Source organism: Octopus sinensis, unplaced genomic scaffold, assembly GCF_006345805.1.
Source record: "Octopus sinensis unplaced genomic scaffold, ASM634580v1 Contig18731, whole genome shotgun sequence".
In the NCBI taxonomy this organism is placed as follows: Eukaryota; Metazoa; Mollusca; class Cephalopoda; order Octopoda; family Octopodidae; genus Octopus; species Octopus sinensis.
In genome coordinates this window covers 181,045-188,217 of record NW_021835988.1, presented here as the reverse complement: position 1 = coordinate 188,217, position 7,173 = coordinate 181,045, and the positions used below count along the sequence as shown (strand labels likewise).

The 7,173-nt window shown below is 34.9% G+C and overlaps 1 non-coding gene across 1 annotated transcript; it reads left to right on the top strand.

Annotated features, from left to right (window-relative positions):
- The first annotated feature begins 6,387 nt into the window (after positions 1 to 6,387).
- Positions 6,388 to 6,458, top strand: Trnag-gcc. Its single transcript has one exon. It is a non-coding gene; the product is annotated as a tRNA-Gly (tRNA).
- The last annotated feature ends 715 nt before the right edge of the window (positions 6,459 to 7,173 follow it).

Here is a 7,173-nt window from a genome sequence, read left to right as displayed (position 1 = left end):
TTGTTTGATAGGTCCATACCATTAATCTGATTGCGGATAAAGGTTAGGAGGCCTCTAGCTTTTCCAAGTTTACGGAACACGGAATATCCAGGGAAAGTTGGGGTTGAATCTTTGTGTGTAAGTTTTGACTCCTGAATTAAAGCAATATACACTGAGTTGGACTAAAAAAATCGTCCAAGTTCCATAATCTTTGTTCGAATTCCATCGAGTTGACCTGGACATTAATCAGAGCTGTTCCTGAAATTAATTTGACAACGTCAGAGATAAGTAGAAATGCACGACACCATCCACGTCTCCATGAAGAAGGGATAGGGAGTTTGCGGCTCTTTTTCACATTTATTGTGGAATGCCACCACGTCGTAGGTGAGGCACGCCACATATCTTATAGTGTTTTGAATTTACGTTCCGAGCAGAATTAAAACAGATTTAGACATTACATGTTATTTATTTTATTTTTAAATGTTTTTAATTTATGAATTAACTACGATAAATTATTACGCACTTTATATTATTTTCTTTTGTTGTGCATGTGTTGCAGCTAATTCTTATTTTATTATTTCGTGTTTTTATGTTTAATTTTTACAATATTTTCGTTTTTTATTTGTTTGACTATTAATTAAATTGATTGCTGGTAAAATATCTTGCATAAAATATATTTTGCAAGTGAATTTGTATTCATTTTATCATTTAATTAATATGCATTCATACAAACTTTTTTCAATTTATTTCTTTCTAGTATTTTATTGTTTATTTTGATTTTTCTATTATTTTGATTCTTTTTTACTATTCTGATTTTTTCTAATATTTTGATCTTTTTCTAGTCTTTTTTAATTAATTAAACTTCTGTTTCTGGTCGCTACATTCTCTATTCGCAAATTGATGCTGGTAGGCAAACTCGCCTCTTTCTTTTCCAGGTACTGACAGCCATTGGCGATGTTGAAGACACACTTATTTGGTGATAAATCTCGGCGATGGTTCGCCGACAAATAATATCTAATGATGTGATGGTTCGCCGACAAATAATCCTATTTTTATTATGGAAATTCAAAGAAAAAAAGATCAAAAAGAGTAAATTATCGTTATTCTTGAATCACTTCAGAATTTGAGCATCTATTCAAATACGTTAACATCTTTCTGTAGAAGGATTCGCAATTTTCACTTGTTATTTCGTTGAATTTAGATGTAATTAGGCATCTAAGATCTTTTTCATTCTTGGCTTTACCACGGACTACCAAGTTTTTCCATACTGAAAAAACATTTTCAATATGATTTAAAAATGGACAGTATAGTGGCAAAAATTTCCTGATTAGTTGATACTTCAGTATCATTTTCCAGTCCACGGTAGTGATGAATCCTCGCATTATCCATAATAAAAATAGGATTAGTAATATCTTTCAATAAACATAATGCTTTTATTTCTAGTAAAACGGTTTTGAAATCTTTTCCGTTAACTGCCTTACGGTGCCAGACAACTCGCCTACAGGCGAGTTGTCCTGGAACTCGACAATAACAAGGACGGACAACTCGCTTAGGAAGAAAACAATAAAAATTTTATTCTGTTTTAAAAGAAGTGTACTTAGCAATGATTCTTAAGAAATCATCCGTTTCAAATTCTTGGTAGTGATAACAAATTACTTTCAGTTCTTCTTCCTTTTTAAAGTCAGATTTAGGTAGTTCATATTTTCCGCACTTCGCTTGACACATCCTCACATACTTTTCTTCTTCTAGCACACAAAGTACATTAATTAGATTTGTCAGGTGAGGATGCGCGGTTAGAAAAAAACTATTAAGAACCCGATGCCAAGATTCTAGTACATTTGAAGTTCTTGGAACAGATGATTTGATCCTTTCAAAACATGACCAAAATGAAACATCATAACTTGGCGATTCACCATCAAGTCCGGGAATAAATTGTTTTTTAAAATATTCCAAAAATTCATCTAGCTTTGTATCCTTTTCGGTCATTTCTGCATAATTAAAGCAGATTTTTTCGAATTGGAAAAGAACATCCTTCTCATCAATAAAAGCCAGAGAAAAGCAATCTCTGATAATCTGGTGTTGCCACTCTTTATCTTTGTATTGTACACAAAGTCCCTCGGCTTGGACTTTCCTCCAAATCATCTGCCCAAGATGAAAGTTGCACCCCGACACCCTAGCCGAAGTAAAAACTGCAGCCGAAGAGTTAATTAGCCCCTTTTCAAAGTCCAAAACAATATGTTTGGGTCACTGTCAGTTAGGGTTTTGACCTCATTAAAAAGTGCGTATAGCACTCATGCGTTTTATTCGCCAAAAGCCCGAAAAACAAGGCCAGTAACTACCCAAATATTTGACAAATATCGTCACCAATTGTTGAAAATGATTTGGGACACTTTTAAATGTTCCATCAACAATCCAAATTTTCGACTTTTTTAGAAAACAAAGCTGAAAATCAGAAGCAAAAATGACGTGTCGGTTAACGTCATTGATTCCAGAATCTTTGCGAAAAAACGTTTCACCACGTTTGTTTTTTTTACAGCCATCAGGAATATCAGATCTCGTAACAGCTGTTACTTGCATGCTTCTGTTTCTGACTCGAGTCACAGTCTTAGCCATTGATTGTGTCTTTGGGAGATTCCCTTTGACTTCTGCTGAATAGGCCGCTACTGTATTCACAACAACATTTAGTGGCCTATCCATTGACTCGGCTGCTTTTTTCCGCAGTTCAGCTTTAGCCTCGAGGAGTTTGATTGAGTTATCATCTTCTGGATGATGATTATGCTCTACCCTATCAACGACTTCGCTGTTCTCGTCCAAAATTAACGCCCCCCGACACGTTCGTTTCCGACATCTCCATCTCGTCGTTTTTTCGTCAATGTCCCTATCCTTATTGTAAAGATAGTTGTCCAAAATTACCACCTCACTCTTTCTTTGGCCTAATATCTTTTTAATTGTAGCCATTTATTAGGATTTAATTTAATTAAAAATTTTAACAAAAAGAAGAATTTTAAATTAAATTTTCATAAATAGAACTTTTTCAATTTTTATTTTTACAAAAAACGTCGATTTGAACTATAATAAAATATCAATTGACAATTTTAGAAATAAAGATTTTGTGCTACTTATCGGTCTTGACATTATCAATTATAAAGTTTTTTTATCCCCTACCGCGCTGGGGGCAAATTATAAAATGATGCTTACTTAAGACGGTAAGTCTAACATAGATTGATTTAAAAAACGCTTTTGAAGTGAACAGAAGATGGCATCCCGCGCACCCTTTTTCTTTCCTCTTCTTCCATGTCATCCCGTGTGTGATGACACTGGTGCATCAGTCCTAGCTCGTTTACAAGGAGGTCATACTTGCTCCTTTTCTCCACTTCCACTGTTTGCAAACGGTCTAGGCACGTGATGCCCATCTCCACGATAACAATCTCCCCGGTGACCTTATTGTGGACCACAATCGAAGTGTGTATGGGGTTATCCACGTTAATGCAAACCTTCGAGTTTTCACACCTATTGAACTCGATGGTTTCGCAACTTTCTGGACCGCCTCAAATCATTCTTATTCCAGATCATAAGATGAAGGAACTTCACCACCTCTTTATGACTCCATTTGTAATCATGGTGAAGCATACTCCCACACTTCGTGTCTAATTCGTCAACGCCTTATTTTTACATTGTTTCCGTTGACTATTAAAAAAGTTTCTGTCCTGCAAATATGAGAACAATCCTTCTGATCGGGAGATTTATTTCTATATTTCAGCCACGTTCCATGTGCGGGTTACCCAGGCTGCTAAAGAGAGTCTTGTGAAGGACTTTAAATTTGATCTTTTTAAGTATAATTTCTCTTTATTGCTTGCCAAAACGTGGACGTGATTTTCTCGGAGTTCTCTTCGGACAATAAGGTTTATTTCATTGTACTTACTCGATTCGAGATGGCGTATTCGCTCAACGCATGAAATAAGTTCCGTGCATTGAGGCGAGTTTTGCATAACATTGCCTCCTGCTACGCACACTCTACACTAAACGGGTTTATTACGGCACACAGTAAAAAATTAATGTTTCTCAAACTTTCACGATTGTTACATTTCATATTATCCAGCTTAGAAAACCCGTTTTGCATAAATAGGTTGTTGAAAACTGTAAATTCATGGTCAGTTCTCTTCAGAATCTTGTGATATGTTCCATGAACACATGTTGTTTTCATTTTCTTTGAATCCCCACATCCTTTGGTAAACCAATATACTGTCCACTCTATTATGCATGTATCTTGCTGACATACGGCCAAATGATATATAACCCTATGATCACCACAGCTTCGAAAAGAATGAACCTCAACGAGGACTTTATTTTACCGCCGATGTTAAAATTTGATGCAGCATGCTCTGTCTATTCCTTCAGGGATATATCAGATATATTTGCCATTTTTGTTGTCACTTCTTGGTTGTCATCGGTAAGTTTTTATAGTCGGTTTTATATCTTATACAGTCCGACGGTAGTGATTATTAGCTTGTTGTGACTTTTATCTCCAGTCCCCCGTATGACAGCGCATCAAGCAAGCAAATGTTTATGAGCATCTTTGCAAAGAATGTAGTCTATTTGATTGTACAGCGTGTCCCAAAAAAATGTATACACATAAGAAATAATTGTTAATGTAGTCTTTAATTAAAATTTTACTGTCTCAAAATTATAAATATTATATTTTTATGTAATTTCTATTTGAGTCCCTTCTGATTGTAGTCCATGTCGATTTTGTGTGTAGGTGTGTAACGGAATGCCGTATAACAGGGGGTTTCAAACTCATTTCGCTTTGAGGGCCGCATTTTGTAACAATTTCGCTTCGAGGGCCGCATTCTAATTTTGGTAAGAGCTGCTTCCAGAGGATTCACATCTTTTTTAGATACAATTTTTGATATGTCAGGCTGAGCTATTCGTGTAGTTCCGACTTGTATTAAAGAGGATAAATGTTCATCAGTTAGTCTTGTTCTTTGAGCAGTTTTTGTCATTTTCATAAATGAAAAAAGCTGTTCACACACATATGTCAAACCAAACATAGCAATGATTTTTGTTGCAAACTTTTTAAAGTTTTTAAACTTTCCAGGAAGATATGAAAAGAAAGCAGGTATTCCAACCTCCAAATATTTAGCTTTAAGTATAGAATCTGATTGGATTTCCAATAGTTCCATTTGTAAACTTTCATCTGCATTGGAAACATTAAAAGAGAATGGTGATGGGAATAATGAAAATTGTTGTTCAAAAGACGAAAAATCATTAAATCTTTCTTGAAATTTCTTTAACAACGATTCTAGTTGTCTTTCATACTGAGAAAAATTCATTACATTATGTGCATCAACAGTACTCCTGAGCTCTTTGCACGTAGGAAAATGAAATAAATTTTCATTTAATAGCTGAAACTTCCATAATTTTATTTTCGAAATAAAACACTTGATATGATCTGACAACTGAGTTATGACTTGTCTTTACCTGCAATTCTAAATTAAGGTCGTTCATATGTGTGGTAATATCCACTGCAAATGCCAAATCTTTGTTCCAAGATTGACTTTTCATTCCGTCTGTGTTTTGCCCTTTTATCTCCATAAATAAAATTATTTCCGATCTCAACAAATAAAATCTTTTGACAACTTTGTAAAGTGATAACCAGCGGACTGGAGTATAAAAAGGAATGTCGCTGAACTGATTATTAATATCTGTCAGCAGTTTACTAAACTGCCGATGGTTGAAGGGATGACCTCTGATATAGTTTACTGTTTTCGTGACCAAACTAATGGTATTTTCCTTTTTTAATATTTTTTAGCACAAATATTGCTGATGAATAATACAATAAAAATGAACAAATGATGACCCGGGATTTACCTTTTCTATTTCAGCTCGCAATTTAGCGGCAACGCCAGCATGTCGTCAAACCGTATTTGGAGCACCATCAGTGCATAAACATACAAGCTTCTTCAAATCAAACCCATATTCAAAGAGAATTTGTAGTAGTTTTATAAAGATATCTTTACTTGTAGTAGTATCGTGCATTGGTACTAGTTCGATAAATTCTTCATAAATATTAAAATCTGAATCACACGCTCTTATAAAGATTGCTAATTGTGCAATTCCAACGACGTCGACTGTTTCATCGATTGCAATTGAAAAATATTCGAATTTTAACAAATCAGACTTTAATTGGTGTTTCAAATTCAATGCCATTTCATTAATGTGTTCGGCAACAGTGTTTCTTGTTAATGAAATTTCTTTAAACAAGTGGGCGTCGTCTGGACAAATAATATTCGCTTTTTTTACAAGGCATTGCTTGATGAAATCACCATTACAATATGATTTTTCATTTCTAAACTTTAGAATGATCCAAATCGTAAAATACCAAACAAACGACGATTCATGAAAAAAGCGCCTGTGGTGTAGGGGTATCATGTTCGCTTGCCATGCGAGCGACCCGGGTTCGATTCCCGGCAGGCGCATTTTTATTTATTGAAACTGCTTAAAATTCTTACCTTTGTTATTTACGTTTAACCCGTTGTTGTTTTTTTGACAGTTAATTATTTGGGAGTCAATACATATTATGAAGTTAGGATTCTCCAGTGGCCGCACTGCAAATAGCAAACGAGTTACCTCTCAAGATGCTGCTTTCCTTGTTATCATTAGTTTTCTTTCAGCTTTTCAATGACCGGAAGAATCCTTTTCCACTTGGCCCCAATTATGCCGCTCGTCTCCTTTTTGTTATTTAAGTGCTATTGTGATTTTTAAATAGAATTTACTATTATCCATTAAATATGATCAACCGCTGACATAGTATAGTATGAAATTATCGGTGGCTAACGGCCATATTTCAGAAGTACAAGACTCTTTGAGAATTGTGCTTTTCCTGCTGGCTTATACGAGTCTCGTTAAGGAATGAGGAGACACTATTCGGATAAATTTTCCACCAGGATTAATACTCCTTAGGAGGACTCTCTTTCGCCAGTTCTCCTTGCAATCTATTTGAAATATATATAATCTATTTGAAAGCCGCGTTAAAGGACGTTAGAAAAGAATTGCATAACTTAAATAGTCATTTTGTGGAACGAATATTCGCTGACTACAACAATTTTGGGATCACATTAAACAAACGCCCCCAAATTTACAAATATTAAACAAACGCCCCCAAATTTACACATATTAAACAAACGCCCTAAA